The sequence below is a fragment of the Lissotriton vulgaris genome, chromosome 1_1 (assembly GCF_964263255.1).
Source record: "Lissotriton vulgaris chromosome 1_1, aLisVul1.2, whole genome shotgun sequence".
Lineage (NCBI taxonomy): Eukaryota > Metazoa > Chordata > Amphibia > Caudata > Salamandridae > Lissotriton > Lissotriton vulgaris.
Window position 1 is genome coordinate 499397114 of NC_141685.1, and position 18127 is coordinate 499415240.

An 18127-nucleotide genomic window follows, 5' to 3' on the forward strand; every position below is an offset into this window, starting at 1 on the left:
TTTTCTTTTCTTGTTCCTGTTCTTCCCTTATTCTGTTGTGGTGGTACTGTAACATTTGTAACATTTGTGAAGGACTATTTGCTTGCCAGGTGCTCTCAATTTTTAACACCCTATTTCTGATGGGTGGTAAGGCGTTGTCCACCAATTTAGATACAAAAAGGTGGGGATATGCCTCGCTACTATGTGCGAGTCCACTGTTTATAGAGAAACATTTCTCCAACCTGGTGTGATAATCACCCGTATCCTCATCTGGCTTTTGTTTACAGGCAGAAATGGCATCCCAATCTTCCTTTTTTGTTGTTAATAATAGAGGCAAGACCTGTATGAGGAGACTGGGCAATTCTTTTACGCATTCACCCAGACCTTCACCTGGCTTTCTGTCTGTCTCCTCTTTTTCTAGGGCAGTCCACGTAATCTTTTTACCACCCACCTCCCAGTCCTTTTCCTTTAGTTTGTCGAATATGCCTGTAGGTAAAATTACTTTAAGGAGTATTATTATATCTGGATATGTGAACCTACCCATTTGGAGGATATCCTTCAACTCTCTATGGAATCCTCCAGGATCTTTTTCGTGAGAGGGCACCATTTTTTTCATTTCCAATATTTCTAACTTGGTGAGGGGAGTATACACATGTATTCGTTGCAATGTGCCATCTGGCTGTGGTATGGGGTGGACTTCTCGCAAGGGGTATTGGCCTATACTGTAAGTTTCATGATCTGATGTAGCTAAGGTAAGTTGCTGGTAACGGAGGCGCAGGTCCAGAATGGTATTGATCAATTCCGGTCCCCGAGACCTCCATCTATCTGTCACTACTTCTTGTAACAATTTGTATAGCTTATCTGGTCGGTGGGAGTTATTCTCGTATAAGGTAGCCAGGTGTTGGACCATATAAATACCTGCTAGCCATTGTTTTGTTCGGGAAAGAGCCAGAAACATTTGTGCTACTATATCTGAGCCATATACCCGGTGTTGTGATATCCAATGGGTGGCAGACCGGGCCAATTCCTTTTCGTGTTGGGTAAGGGGAGGCTCATTGTCAATCCATTCATCTAGGGCTCTTTCTGTGGACTGAAAGTCCTCCGAGGAAGGATCTAATCTTTTAACTTTCTGTGACACTCGCGGGGGTCGCCACTTGGAGCCATGACAATGCCGCCCTACACCCAGGAAATTCATCCTACCTAGTGTCGGATCCTCATCTTCCTCTGAGTTGTCTTCCTGTGTAACTTTCTCGGAGCGAATAGTGACAATTTTCTTAACCAGTCTTTTAGTTATTTTGTCGATCTGATGTCCCAGATCATGTGCTCCTCTGTGTATTTGGTCACTAAGGTCTATTAACTCAGAGTCTACGTTCCCATTACCCGGGTCTATTTCCCGGATCAAACAATTTATGATGAACCGCAGGAGTAGTCCTCTGATAGGAACTTTTCTGTTCTTCATGACCTGGGCCAGAATATCCGGACCTTCCCCTGTTCGTATAAATTCATAAACTCTATCCAAATGTTTCGTTATATCAGGGACCTTTTAGAGTTGACCCAGGGCTTGTCTTAATCTCTCTGATATCGTGGCCATTGGGCCATTACCGGGTTCGGGGTCATAAGGACACTCAAGAGGCGGGACATCATCTTTATCCTCAGCCCTGTTCCCGGGCATTCCCAAATCAGAGGCGGAACCACCGGCTACTAGTTCAGGTGCACGTGTAGACAGGCGTGTTCTAGGTGTGTTAACATAAGCGGGGGTGGTTCTGACAGATAGGCGGGGAGAAAATTTTCGGGGACAGTGGGAGTTATTTTCACTGGTGATTTGGGGGTGTTCTTCTACGATTTCTTCTGACAAAACGGGATCAATGCCAGTAACAAGGGCGCCTCTCTCTCTGTCTGTCTGTTCAGCTAAGACCTTCTCGCCTTCTTCCTGTAATTGCTTTTCTTTAGCCTGCTCCGACATTCTCTTACTTTTCTCAACTTTCCCAAGTTCCTTCTGGGCCCTCCTATGCGCCTCCTTCCGCCATAACTCAATGGCTTCTGTCTGTGAGGGCCTCGCCTTTCTTTTCCATAACTCTTCCTCCACTCTCATAATACATTCCATTTCCCATGTACCTGTGGCAGGCCACCTATACATCATTTCTAAATTCTCGGTATAATCTACCCAGAGGTCTAAGAACAATATGGCCCCAATCCATGTTTGTTATACATAAAATGTCCAGGCGTGTCTCTAGGCGGGACTTTAACCGGTTTCTCTAATATATTCTTTTTGGTGCTTATCGTACGTAATTTGGAAAACAGAGGCATTTTCAAAATTGGCCAATTATGGTTGAAATATACAAAAAATACTTTATACACTAAAGCATAGTGCAACCATACCGGTCCCACGAATGAGACTCATCTTTACCGTGTTCCTAAATGGAACCCGTCTTTATACATTCCCAGTTGTACTCACCGAGAAGCAAAACTCGAAGACCTGGTCATCGGACTCTTGACGCTTGCACAGGAATATCGGGGCTCAAAAGACCTCGGACTCAGCGCTCTCACTGGTCAGGCTCTGGGTTGGGACGCTCCGCTATCTTCTTCACCGCCTCGTGTGGATGATCAGTCGCAGTCCGTCTCCTCCTCCTCTCGAGGGAGTTAGCAGGAACACCCCGCTGTTGTGCACTTGAAGTCCGTCGAAAGTTTGGAAGGGACAAGGACCTGACTTACATCGCCGGCGCGTAGGGAAGAGGGAGCGTGCCTGTTCAGGCGCCAATTAATGTGGTAAATAAAATTATTTACACTGCCGGAATTTCTATAGATATCAAAGAAGAGTTAATCCATAAAATGAGGAACAGAGTCCGTGGTCTTCGAGTAAAAGGGCTTTATTCCAGAACTTGAGTTAAGGGAGAGCTCCTTCACCAAGTGGGTTCAGGAGTAGTCTGCTTTACTTGAAACATGACAGCACTTATATACATTACTTGCACAATCAAAAGAAGGAGTTCCCTGGGCATGATTCAATTATCCGTGATACAATCAAATAGAAGACATAGCAGGCTTGTTTTCGTTTAAAGAATGACTTGAATCATATTTGTTAGACATAGAAAAACACATGGCATCAGGGTGATTGTGGTGACAAGTTACAGAGTTACTAGTGTCTGGGGACAGAGCATCGAGGCATTGTTACAGGGTAATTTCTGTCTGAAGGGTAAAGAAAATGAGGCATTGTGTGCTCCTTACTTCTACACAAGGGCGGTGATGTTTCACAATGGTATGTGTTTACAGCTGGGAAGAAAGAGAATGGGCCGTGTTTAACTATTCCCTTCGTGTCTGTCTCGCGTACTTGATCAGTTTACTCTTGATTGTTGACCCAACCCGTGGCTGCCTCCGCAAGCTGAGAGATCATTGATGAGCGAGATCTGCTCATTCTTTGATAGAGTTAGGGAGGGGGGAGAATTTTGACGAGGCAGCCATCTAATTGACTCCGCTCTGTTTTAAGGAAAATATCGAACAGGACGTAAACCCGTAAGATGCATGATGGCTGGCCATCATTCTTTGCATGTGCCAGTACAACGAAAAGAAGACAGGCAAGAGAGGAGGTATAACAGGATTCATCCTTAAAGTAGAAAAACCGGCTTGCCTGGTCGGTGTTAGGGTGGATAGGGTGCATGATGGGACACCAGGAAGAAAAGAGAGTTTTTAGTCAACTTTCCACATGATAATTAAATAAATAAATCACCGGGGGGTAGTTGGTGATTTATGATATATGTTTCATTCATAATTGTTTACCTGAAATGAGGTAACTACATAAAATGATTAGGACACGGAGGAGCCACCGAAATTTACTCTCGGGTCAGTTTCAAAGACTCAGGATCCCTACGTCAATTCGGAATCACTATATGTGGGATAGGACACATTGTATAAGAGTCTCTTCCTCTTCATAAATCATATCATAAATCACCAGACACTAGGGTTGACCAGATAGATAATTGTGGATATTTTTCATCCTTTATCAAGGTACCACATGATCATAAGAAACAGATGTATACAAGTTTCCAGTTGTTTTAGAAGTCTTCTAAATTTAAACAGAAGCTTCAAAAATTCAGGTATTTGTTTATAAAAAACTTTCCTTAATTCCAAAGACATAGTCTTCAATCCAACTACCCCCCCGTTGATTTATTTATTTAATTATCAACAGGGTTTCATGATAAATATATATTTTTGATAGAAGGGTACTGAGGGTGGCCCCCACAGAGGAACAGGTCCAGGAGCATATAGGGCACAATGAACACTAAGAGAAAAAGAAACACTATGTATGTATTTCTGTTGATCTGCCTAATTACAAAATACCTAAAATACTGTCCTTTAAATTTTTAGATTGCCAACCAAATGTCAAAATGTCCTGATGAAGGTGTGAATATTGTAAACGAACACCGAAACGCCGCGTCGACTCTTTCTTTTGACTTTTTTATCACACTTTTTCACTATGTGGAAAATTGATTTTAATGTATTTTAATAATTTAGATTGTAACCCTGAAGGGAGGTATTATAATAAATTGTATTTTTTGATATATATTCCTTTTATCTTTGGTGGATTTGTTTATCGTGTAATATTTGGATATACAGCATGAAAAGTGTTTTATATATTCATTTGCCATTATAAATTGACAAATTAGGACTGCTCACAGACCTGCCTGCCCCCACACTGCTTTGCTTTAGCCAGTATCTTGGACTCCATTTAGTAATAGTAAACCACAGGGTTTCCTATTTGGCATTACTCTCCCCCTCCCCGTGACAAAAATCAGGGGAACCTTCCAATTAATTTGTTTTTTTTCCTTATGAAGTGTCCACTCCTGGGCACCTCAATGTTGAAACCAGGCATCCCTCGCGCTGTTGGGGCCGTTGTGGAGATTAAGCAAGCTATTGCCCAGAGTTGCAGCGTGGGATCCATGATTAGAATAGGCACTGAGGCGAGAATATCCGGGCAGAGGAATTTATGAGCCCGAGACCCGCCGGGGCGGGAATCGAACCCTGGTCCCTGGCCAGAACTCTGCATCAAGGTCTGCCGCTCTAACCATTGAGCCACACTCCTCCGATCAAGGGCTCCTTTTACGTCATTGTAGGAGGTAGCATTTGTGGCAGGCAGTTCTTTGATGATCTGCGCAATGTCCTTTCCCACCAAATTTTGCAAGGCTATTAGTTTTTGCTTAGGATCTTGCAATTGAGACCCGGTCATATAGTCCTCAAAGTCTTCTGCCCAGCTTTTCCACTTGGGCCCCATGCTATTTTCGGACGTCAACTCTAAGGGGTCTGGTGGACGCAGATATGGTACTCTCATGAGCACTTGGGGAGATGGTGCGAGAGATGGTGTGGCCGGAGCTGCTGCTCCTGCTCCTGGAGTGCCTGTCCGGTTGGTGAAGGACATCTTGGCTTGGGTCTAGTCACTCAGCTGACGATTGCTTGATTTATTCTTCAGTTTGGATATAAAACTCAGTGTTGCCTGACTCCAAACGAGTTTATTTGGCAGTTTGGATACAAATTCAGTATTGCCTGACTCTAAAATGGCCGACCCCAGGGATTCAATGGGTGTCTATAGCTGGTGCCTGGCCTCAAGATGGCCGTCACTCGGGACACACTATATTACTCTTGGAAGGCACAGTTTCTCTCTTTCTTGTCCTTTCACTTAAAGAACTCAAGTTTTGCCGGGTATTCCAGCGCTCAGGACTCACGCTCTCTGCTCGCAGTTGGCAGGGTCAGGGACGTTCACCGGCGTCTTTCCACAGCTTCGTGCTGTTTTTCCAAATCAGGCACCGGACTTTGCAGTTCTTTGGGTTGGGCAACCTCGGTGCACCAACCGAAGCTAACGCGGGCAATTTTGTGGTTTCGGAGCCGTCGCGACTCCAAGGCAGCTTCCAACGCGGCGTGTAAGGCGTCTTTCACTTTTTTCGCGCTCTTTCGTGCCGCCGATGACAGGCTGCAGGCTCTCTGCTGTCAGGCCGTGCACGGACAGCAGGGACTGTTAAGGCATGAAAAGGGTTTCGGTGATCCCACCCTCATCGCCAGTGTCACCTTGACCCCAATAAATACAGGAGCCGATGAGTAGGTTAAGACACGTCTTTATTCTTACTGTGTCTACCCTTAACTAACTCTTGCTTTCACTCTTCCGCTCCTTGTCCCCGCCCCTTCCTGTACCGCCTGCCATGTCCCTAAACGAGGTCAGGCAATGACGAAACGTCAGATACTGAGGTACATTTTGGCAGTTTAATCAGGAGACAAATTGATATGTTCTGTACCTCTTAAAGTTTTTCTATATGATAGTCAGGAATACACAGATGCAAGACATATGCAAAGTCGAGTCTCAAAAAGATCAGGGCTTGAAAAACGTTTTTCTGAGATTCTGAGAGCAGGAATTTTAGGAATTGCCTTAGCATCCTGGGAATCCAGCAGGAGGTTTTGATTATAACCGTGATTAACGGGTTGAGGGATAAGATACTATCTAGAAGAAATCTCAGGTACCTTGCTGTTTGAGTGGTGGATGCTGTACATTTGGCCAGCCGGAAGTGGATTGTTACCAAATAGTAGGACTTCTGTGTTGTCAATGTTGCACTGTGGGGATTTAGCCCTCAGCTAACCCATCACAACTGATACAGGCTCCAAAGTTAGCTCATTTTTCAGGTGCATTGATATCGTAGGTCAATACTCAGTAGCAGTTACGTGTTGTCCATGTATGAGAAAACATAAAAGCCAAATAATTATTTGAGGTATGCTAACAGTGTCATATAACTATTAAAAAGTGTGGGGCTCGGTGCTGAGTCCTGAGGCACTGCATATGTGAGTTTTTTGGGAGTCAGAATAATATGGCTTGAGTCAGGCTGGCTTCTCCCTGTCCTCCAAGAGAGACCTCAGCCAGGACCATGCCTTTGCCTCTACTCCAATTTGGATGAGACAATGAAACAGGGTCTCATGTGAGAGCGTGCCAAATGCTGTTGAGAGTTCTAATAGAATCAGCACATCATTTTGACGAGCATCCAGAGTGAATTTGATGGAGTCGATAATTTCCCTCAAAACAGACTCCGTACTGTGATTGGCACTAATGCCTTACTGAGATGGGTGTAGGAGATTGTTGCTGTCTAGGAATTGTGTAACTTGGATATTCACCAATTTTTACATGGTTTTACCGACCCATGGGAGCAGAGAAATAGGTCGGAAATTCAGTAGGTTATATGGGTCTGCATTTGGTTTTTTTCAGTAGGGGGATCACATTTGCTTATTTCCATGCAGAGAGCACTATCCCTGAGTGTAGGGAGGTGGTGAACACTTTAAAGAATGTGGGTCTTATACAGTCCCCTAGGAGGCTTGGCTCACAACTCAAGGAAGAAGGGGGTCATTGGGCATGCCAAATTTGCTATTGGCAATCAAGACTTTCTACTTCCTCAATTGACGGGTAAGAATATTGTGTGAGATTAAGCTGGGCTTGTGGTGTAGGTAGCTGATGACATTGGTTGGCTCGCTAGCTTGTGCTATTAGAGTTTTGGCCTGAATTTCTGACTTTCATATAAAAAAAGGTACTTAGCTGGGAACATAGGGTGGGCGGGGGTTTAATGGTGGGTGCAGTACATTTGGGGTCAGCGTAGTTGGTTTGAAGCTTTCTTTATATCATTGCTGTTGACTTTATTAATATTGTTGTTGTAAAAATTGTGGCACACCTGTTTTAAGTTTATGTGGTAAGTACTGAGGGCTTTTTTATACTGTCCTTTGCTAAAGCAGTAAGGGGCATATTACCAAGCAATAGCGATAATTATCGCTATTGCTTGGTTAGCGAGTAAAAATTATCGCCGAGCTGCGGCGATTTTTATCGCAGATATTCATTGGTATTACCAAGGTTTATCTCAAATGCGATAAAAATCGCCAATAATGCATGAATATCGCTGAAAAATCAGCGATATTCAGGCATTACCGGGCTAATGCTTTTAGCCATTTTATCCACCTCCCATTGGATAACATGGCTAAGAACTGCTCCCGGGCAGGTGTTAGCTTTTGGAGATATTTGTGCTTAGCGCGAATATCTCCAAAAGTTGGTAATAGGAGATAGCGATGTTACCGACTGTTTCCAGTCGCTGACATCTTGGCACGCCCACTTTGCATGTCATTAGTGATAAATTTTTCTGTAGTAGTAGTGTGGCTCACCGGTTAGAGGCGGCAGACCTGAGAGCAGAGGACAGCCCGGGACCAGGGTTCCATTCCCGGCGCGGCAGGTTTCTGGACCAGGGTCAGTGGACTCGATAATTCTCTCGCCTCGGTGCCCACTCTGATCAGCGATCACACTCGCAAACTCTGGGCATTAGCTTGCCTCATCTTCACTAACGGCCCCACCAGACCGCCGGGGATGCCTGGTCTCACCCTGGAGATACCCATTAAGGGACCATCTCTCAGGGAAGCCAGGAAGGGTTTCGCAGCGGTCGAAGCGCCTTGGGACCCTACGGGTATGTAGTGCGCTATATAAATGCCTATACATACATACATACATACATGCAAAGCGGGCCCAAGATGGTCGCTATCTCCTACTAGCTGTTGCTAACTGGTGTTAGCGACAGCTAGGTAATAGGGAGATCATTTTATCTCCGCTTTCTTAGCTTTTAAAGCCAAAAAAGCGGAGATAAATCCCTTGATAATATGCCCCTATATTCTTTATGGCAAGCAGGTTGAAGTGTTTTACAAGGTTTCCTCTTTTCCACTAGTTCCTTTATGAACCAGGGAGCAGAAGGATTGTCTCTATGGGTCCCATTAGTAGCTATAGGCACAACAGTGGGGGCATATTTCTAAAAGTCAAGTGTGTACCATGCTTTTGTCAGCCACAGTGTCTCCTATTAGTGTATGCCTGGTGCCATCAAGGGTCTCCTTTAATAGGGGAATATTGGTTTTATTTTTAGGCATGAATAGTGATAGTGATCCCTGGTCTTCCTGACTAATGTACAGGGGCACAGGGCCAAGAGAAGGGTAGAATAAAGTGATCGGACTATGTAACTTCTTTTGGACTCTCTACGACCAGAGAGTTGTTTGTAAAGATGGCATCAATAGAACTGCCAGTATTAAGTGTGGACCCCGTTCGAGAAGTTGTGCGGTGAGCATCAGTCAGTACCTCATGTCCTTTGAGTTGCCTAGTTATACACTGAAGTCTCCCGAAATAGTGAAGTTGGCATAGTGAATAATTTTTAAGGCTGGGTGGACCACGCAGAGTTCACTCTGTGGAATTCTGCAGAGTAGCCAAAAAACTGATCAAGTCCAAGGAGTTTCTCTAGTGGGCAGAGTTAGGAAAGCAACAAAACAGTACATAAATACTGTACACAAAAACTTGGCAGTATCATGTAATCAACTAATGTTTACAAACAAGACCTCTAAAGCCTGCACTTGGAGCTGTGGCTTTGCAGAAACCAGAAAAACATCCTCTACTACACGAAGAATAGGCAGAGATAGCATGAGTGAATTAGCTGTGTGCACACATTTCCACTGTCAGGCTTATGAGTAGCAACAGTCTAGTTGGCCATGCGCTAAGATGTCAGTCAGTTCTCTTACCTTCTTTCACCTCATCTAGTTCTCTAACGTTCCAAATGATGGGGGAACTTCCATCCTGGTCTTCCCTTGGCTCTACTATCTCAGAGCCAATGGTGCTTCCGGGGGGCTTCTCCCTTCTCTAGATCTTCCTCCTCTCATGGTTGCCACCTCCTCTGCCACCAAATCTACATTCTCTTCCACTGAGCCTTCCATTGTTGTGTTCTAGCCCTCCAACTCCCCGCCTAGAGGTTCTTCCTACCTCCATGTTGCTACCGATATATCTTCACCCATCATAACTGGGTTTCGACTCCACTCCAAACGCTGCTATACTTCCAGATCTAGGGGCAGATTTACAAGAAAGTCCCACAGCGCAGCACTGCAGGCCCTTTAGCTGCGCCACACTGTGGCACTTTCAGAACACAGGAATGCGAAATATCATTGTAAATATGTCGCATTCCTGTGCTCTCCCCTGAGCTGGCTCACAAAAAGCTGCCATGCGCCGGCTCAGGCACCCTAGCACCATGGTGCAAGGATGCCTGTGTCATTTCCTCTTTCAATGTGTGCTATAGAATGCAGCACGCATTGAAAGAGGACAACATCGAGGAGAAATTAAAACATTTCTCCTTGTTGCACCTTGCTTTGCCACCCCTAGGGTGGCGTAGCATACTGAGCATTTCAAGGTTTGCGATTCCTCATAAATATGGAAATGTATTCCATGGGTGTAGCATGGGAACACCCACTGCAACACCCATGGAATGTCCCTTTCACGAAAAGTATTGCATGTAAAGGGGCCGTATTTACAAGGACAGGAAAAGCCATGCAGGGTGGCTTTTCCTATCCTTGTAAATATGAGGCAGAGAAATGCCCTGCCAGTTCGTCACAAAAAGAGACACACTGGCAGTGCAAGGGGCTTGTAAATTTTCCCCTAGACTTTTTGTGACATTACAGTATTCAGTGCCACTCATTACTCCTTAACTCTTGGCACTCTTATAATTTAATGGTCATAACTTTGTGATGAAAGTAAGCCTTTTTTCTTGCTTGTAGGTTCTTTGATTTTCTGTACAGCGTCAGTGACAGGTGTAGAAAAAATAATTTTGAATGAAGTTTAGCTGTCCAATGGAGGCTATAATATTGAATCGAGATGTCATCATATGGAAAGACTTGAAGATACATACTTCACTAACTACAATCACGAGACTCCCCAGCTCACACTCTCTTCTTCCTTAAAGTCACTTTCAGAGGAGAAGGTCTGGAATTTTGCTGAGCAAGCAAGGTCTAAGCACTGACGAATCTGTATGCCTTTAAGGTCAAAGCAGGGTCAACACAGCTCTCTTAATTTGAATAACACATTATTTGTAGTACTTTGCAACTGGCATATTCTTTATAAGAAAATTGGATTGTTTTACGTGATCCCTTCTGTGGACAATACTGCTCCCATTCTCCAGCTCTTGGGCTGCATGACCTGCCAGCTTCAGCCTCTTTCTTTTGCCAGTAACTATTGAGCATGGATCTCGATGCACTTTAGGTTGACTGTTATCTGGCCTTTCCATCTGTTATGTTATGTTATGTTATGTTAAGTTGCATTTGTAAAGCACTAATTACCAAAGGCCTCTAAGTGCTACAGCATGGGTCAGACAATCCAGAGTCCTTGCACGCAGCTAAACTCAACATGGTACGGCGTAGGGGTTACCGAACACCTCTGTGAACAGCATCGTCTTGAGTCTCTTCCGAAATGGGGGATGGTAACTGAGAAAGCCTGGCCTCCTAAAGTGGCTTATTGAAACGTGGGCATGCGAGGAAGCTAGCCTGTGATGAACGAAGGTGACATCCATGCTCATAGGGCTTCAAGTGGTTTTTAATGTATTTGGGTGCTTCGCCAAACTGAGATTTCTGTGCAATGCACAGACCCTTGAAACTAACCCTTTGCTTAATGGGTAACTGATGCAGCTGTTGCAACAGGGAGGTGGTATGCGCTCTTCGAGGAAATTTGTAGAACAACCTCATGCATCATTCATGACCACTTGGAGTTTCTCCAAGAGATTTCCGGGGAGACCACTGTAGACTGCATTACAGTAATCAAGGCAGGATAAGATTAATGAAGCCACCACCGTCTGCATGGTAGCGGGGGACAACAGGATCGACAATTTCCAGAGTTGCTGCATCAGTCCGATTCAGCTTCCCACTACGGCAGATACCTGGGTCTTTAGGGTCAGTCAAGTGTCCAGCCTAATGCCCAAACTCTTCACAGCTGGCACAGGTATTGGAGTGGTGCCCAGCTCTTGGGGCCAAAAATCGCTGAACCAGGGGAAGAACCCCTATGTAAGAACAGCTACTTCGGTTTTGTCTGGGTTCACCTTCAGGGAGTTAGAGGTCATCCAATTCATGGTGAACCAGAGAATATTCTGTTGCCAGAGCCTCAATCAGGAGTTGAAGGTAAATGTTGAAGAGCAAAGGGGACAGCGCAGAGCCCTGCGGAGCCCCTGAGCGAAGATTACCCTCCCTGGACAAGCAGTCTCCTAATTGGATCCTTTGAGAACGATCCTCCAAAAAGGAAGTGATCCACTGGAGCACTGTCCCAGTGACTCCCAGCTGCCGGACACGAGCAAGTAGCTGCACATGGTTCACCGTATCAAAGGTGGCTGAGAGATCAAGTAAGATCAATGCTGAGGGGGTCTTCTTATCAGCTTCAAGTCACAGATCATCCAGCGCCGAGAGCATCACTAACTTAGTGCTGTTTTGGGCCCTAAACGCAGCTTGTCGATTATGTAGCAGCCGATGTTGTTCAACATAAGAAGAGAGGACTCTAAGTACATGTTGTTCAAGCAATATTAGCAAGGAAAGGGAGCCGGGATATAGGGCGGAAGTTTTTGAGATTCCTAATATCTGCCCCTGCTTTTTTCAAAAGTGGAATCACTATAGCTTCCTTGAATCACTGTGAAACTGTGCCTCACGCCTGCCTCTCCTCCTCTTATAATAAGCCTCATCCGTCCCATAGCCAAACAGTGAGGGGTGGCTGCAAACAAGTATATAGCAGACTTGGATGCTTTCCCACTCTCTCTCCATGTCACCTAGCGGGGAGAGTGCAGCAAGCTTGTAAACTTTGCCTCACCAGCTGATTTTTTTTGTTTAGCCGAAATCCACACTACAAGCATTGTGCTGAGTAGCAAAACTCTGTGAACTTTGGTGCAAGAGCAGAGTCCACAGATCGGCTTGATAAAATCTCTTACATAGCCTGGGAGACGATATATAAGGACCTCTGTAAAGGAACATTGGGATGAGGGTGAAATGATGAAGCTTAAGGATTCAGCGCTGGTCAAGTCTTCCACCTGGTAGGTGATCCATTTAAGAGATGTTTTAAATGCAATTGCTACTCCACTGTCCCTCCTGCCAATACAGTCTATATGTATGCAGTAGTAGTCAGGGGCAGTGCTAGTTGAAGGTCAGGGCATAAGTCTTCGATTAGCCAGATTTGTGTCATAAGTAGGGCATCGAGTTGGTCTTACTCTATCAAATTATAAAAATCTAAGGCATGCATGCGGTGTGAGCAGATTAATGAGTGCTGCTTCAAGTGTCTTAGGGATAATTCCATGTTCTATTTTATTGCAGACTCCAAGATTTAGAGTGTTGAGGAGCTTTTTCCAGGAGCAGCAGCAGAGAGGATCATTCACCTCTAAAAGCCCAGGGTTATTGCATTACAAAGTGGTTGGGTACAGATTAAATAGGTTCTTCAAGGAGTAAAAGATTTGGGGCTCACCTTTGGGTTTGTCCCAGCAAAGTGGCTGGTGCTGCAAGTGATTGGGATGTGGTAGGCACAGATGCGGTTGCCTTAGTTGCACCTTTGGCGCGCCCCCTGCCTGCTTCCCCCATCCTTAGTGTGATTACTTTGGGTGCCTGAACAACTAGAGTGCTGCCATCAAAGATGGTGCCTCACAGTGGACAGTGCCCTGCCTCCAACTCTGGCCTCACCTCACTGTGCCACAGAGCACATGTGTGCAGGTCAGATGTGTGTGGGGCAATTAAGCATTTTGGTGCCAGGTGAGAATGATTTTTAAAATTTTCATTTAACCAACCAGGTGGTCGTGCCTTTTTTTGCCTTGCTCCTAAAGCCTGGAATGACCAGCCTGAGCACATCAGAACCTCCTCCTCAGTTCTTTAATACGACCAGAAACTAAGCACATGACTCTTCACCCAGCCCCAAATCTGGTTTAACCCATACAGCTCCTGTTTCAGTGTCAGGATACCCTCTGGGGTAATTCATGCGATATACAAATGCACATAACGTAACATGACATAACATGTACATATTCCCTGCCATCATGGTTGGGTTTTTAGTATGCAACTGGTAGCTCCTCCCTTCTCCGGAAAGGGAAAAGTGTGGATTTCAAGTGCGTTAGCACTTTGGGTCCATCCCTGGAACTACCAGCTGCAGAGGCTGCTACCCACAGTCTGACTGGTGCATCGCTAGCTATCTCCACTCATTTGAAGAACGTCTTTCAGATGCAGCATGAGTTGGGGAGGTAATGGAGCATCTCCAGAACCACTTGCAGCAATGAGACAGTGGTTTGTCCACAAAGGTGCGGTCAATGGTCTTGGCAGTGCAGTTGGCTTCAGTCTCACTTCCTGACTTGCAACAGCACACTATGCTTTTAGCACAAATGTTCTGAGTAACAGTGCTACAGACTACTTCAGGACCACTTTGGGACCATAGTGCAGGCCTCTCTAAGCAAAAGAGTAGATGTTTCAATCTGAGAGCATGTTGGTCTTTTCCTCTCAAGTCTCTCGGCTACAGAGTCAGCTGCTTCTGCTCACCCTTTCAGTCACTGTTAGAAATTAAGCTTCTGATTGGCAGAGGCATGCACCCTGTCCAAGTAGGAACCACAAACCTAGTCAGGAAAGTCAGATACACCTATCTTAAGTGTGGAACAGGGAGGGGATTCAAGCCAAACGTCCCTACATATGATACTAACAAATTGGAGAGTGAAATTGCTTTTTTCAGATTCATGCGAGTCTTGAAATTGAATTTTTTTTTCACAAATGTAGTTCCACCTCAGCCTGATAAAGAGGAACCAGAATTTCTGGAATTCAGACCCAAATCTAAATTCCAAGCACCTGTGTCACACAACATTTTGGACGCCTTTGAAAACGCGGTTAAGAACGACTTAGACCACTTGAATTTGAGCAAATCTAAAAGGAAGAATTTATCAGTATATGACAGGAACATATTGAAAGGACTTCAAGAAAACACCGAAATACTGATACAAAAGGCTGATAAAGGGGGAGCTATCATAGTAATGGACAGGATCATGTACAATCAAAAAGTTGATGAACATGTGGCAGACAGATCAACTTATTTTGAACTAGAGAAGGATCAGACTGAGGATTTAAAAATTACCTAAAAGACATTGGGAATTACTGCAGAACGAAACTGACTTCAATGGTATTTTTGCCAACAAGCTGATCTTTGCCTTTACAAGATCTAAAAATAAAAAGGAGTTATTGCTTACACCTATAAGACAAGCAGAAGTAAACCAAAAAGGAATGAAATAATGCAAGAATTGTGTGCATTGTTCAAATGTAATTGAAGGCAATGTGTTACACCATCCACAAACAGGACGAGAAATCAGTCTACATTATGATGATGATTGTAATTCTAAAAATCTGATTTACTACGTAAAATGTCCCTGTGGGAAATTATACACAGGTAAAACAGAAAGGAAACTAAAAACTAGAATTTCTGAACATAAAAGTACGATCTGGAACAAAAACGTTGAAAGTAATTTAGCAAAACATTGGTCGGATAACAATCACAACATTTCCCAATTCAGGTTTTCCATACTGGAAACAGTTAAAATCTACGAGGGGGTTGATCTCACCAGATCCCTCCTCCAGAGAGAGATATATTGGATAAGAACCCTTAAAACACAAGAGCCAATAGGTCTCAATGAAAAAATAGATCTCACGTGTTTTCTATGATCTTTTCACTTTGGATCTGCTAAAAAGGTTGCCGTTTGTGTTCTGTAAATATGATCCAGTTTGGTCACCATGATATACTGAGTAATTTTATTTATTGTTGTTCAACTCTCACTGTTATATTCCTTTGTACTCCTCTTAGTTTCATGTTCTTTTTCACCTGTCCTTGTTTCTTACACGTTGTTTACCTGCTTATCCTAGATTTATTGGTTTTGGCATACACACCTCTCCAAGATGGCGCCCACATTATTATCGGATTTCATTTTGAGTTTGTCTACAGTGTCATTTCTTTAAAGCCTACTGTTATCCGCGAGTGACCGTGTAAATGATGGCCCGGTTTTTCTAAGTTTGAACTACTACAGATAGAGCACTGTTTCGAGTCGGAGTTTTCCATGCGACTAGATGAGTCCGTTTTCAGTTTCGGAGTTCTGATGTAAATAAGTGATATCGCTGTACCTGTGTTCGAGGTGGTCACCGTTCAGTGAAGTGGCTGAACAGCGCGAGGGCGAGTTGTAGAAGTGAAGTGATTACTCCTGAGAGGTAAGGGTTGAGAGACTTATCGATTTATAGACACATGAGTGTTTTTTAGGTTTGTGGTAGTAAGTTTGGCTTTTCACTTTGTTGCTAGTTACTCGAACAGCGGATGTTGCGAGCATGTAAAAGACTTGGTAGAAGGTTCCCCGGCATAGAACAACCCGTAGCTGGCACCAAGGTAAGATGGTGTTTAGGCTCCCACTGTCGTTATTACAGTCATTTGTGTTGAATTTTTGAACGATTTACATAGATCCGGTCTTTGTTGCAGGATACTGAACGTTTTTGTCCAATCTATCAGTGAGTATAAGAGGTATTTTGACACACAAAGTGGTGGGTGATAAGGTTCTTTCTTTGCCTTGAGTTTCACAATTTTCCCATTTTCCCCATTTTTGCAACAGTTTGCTAAGTACCTTGAGAATCCTTGACATTTCTGTAACAACAGAGTTGAAATAATGTCCGTTTTCAATTTAAGTTCACAGGCCCCTGACGAAGAGCTCCATGAGCTCGAAATGCATTGGGCACAGAGAAGAGCTAATCGCCATTGATGTTTAACAATTGTGATAGTGTTGTAAATGTATTGGCTATTTTTTGTGATCTAAACAAAATCATGCTGATGTTAAAATGTACATGAACGTTAATTTTGTGATTCTTTGAAGTATATTCAAACAGTTCTAAAAGAAAAAGATCGATTATCATTTTTGTATAAATTATGTTTAAACAAAGTGGTGTTCTTTTTGAACCACAAAAGCAACAGTGCATTGAGGTTAAGTGTGTTCCACACTTAAGATAGATTTTTCAGTGCAGGCACGGTTAGGACAAACGTGCCACCTCGGTTGCACGCTTATGTTAAAAAGGTAATTAATCAAATTATCTTCCTCAAAACACATAAAACAGGTGTGCTTCTCTTATTTATTAACACAAAGTCAGATACACACCATAAATTAACCTGTGTTCATCCTCTGGTAACTTGGCACAGAGCAGTTAGGCTTAACTTAAGAGGCAATTTGTAAAATATTTGTGCAACACTTCAAACAGTAACAGAGTGAAAACATCACAAAAAGACTTATTACCAGTTTAGAAAGATAGAGTGTGATTTTATAAATAAAATAGGCTCAAAATGACAAAACTTCAACAGTAGAAGTCAAGATAATAATTTATAAAGATTAGTTGCAAAAATAGCACCTAGAAGCATTAAGCGCCTAAAGAGTTAATTGGTCACGCTGGACCGGGACAAAGTAAACAGTTCAGGCTCACTGTGATAGAGCAGGGTTTGGATACAGGACCCATGCAGGCCCCATTGAGTAAAAGTACAATAATCCTGGTTGCAAATAACAAGATGTGAAGTGCAGCTAAGGGATGTGTCGTGTCCATCCTGTAATCAAGGTGATGCGTTGGTTTTCTCCACACAACAATGGCAATGCACCAGTTCCAAAGACACAGACACGGTTCTGAGATGTGTTGGTTCCAAAGCAGATGCTCCGGGATTCTCCACGCAGTCGAAGAGATGCATTGAATGTCCTCCTGCAGTGACGGCGATGCAGTGGTTCCGATAGCAATGTGCTGGTTCCGAATGTGATGCACTGGATCTGTTCCCGCAGCAGTGGTGATGCAGAAGTTTTGCTCTCACAGCAGAGAATGTGTTGGTTCCACTGGATTAAGCACCTGGGTCCACTTCCAATAAAGCAGGCACAGGTGCAGGATGGAAGACTTTGATATCCCTGAGTCTAAGAACAGAAGGCTAGTAAACTAGCCCCTGGAGTCACTCTGAGTCAAGTGATGAAGGTCCAGCCAGAGAGAGCAGCAGGCAGCAGGAGAGCACAGCAACACCACAGTCTTCAAGAGCAGCAGTTCAGCAGAGTGTAGTCCTTAGCACAACAGTTCTTCTTCTTGGCAAGTTGGTTTTAGTCCCAGAAGTGTACTTAGTTGGTAGGTTCAGAGGTCCAGTGCGCATACCCAGTTATGCTTTTGAAGTAGGGGTGACTTCAAAGAAGGGTCTTTGAAGTGCACAGAGATACCTTTATCATGCCTGGGTTCTAGACTCACTTGATAAGGATATACAGCCCTTTGTGTGTGAAGAGGGCCCAGTCTATTCAGGTGTAAGTGTAAGGCT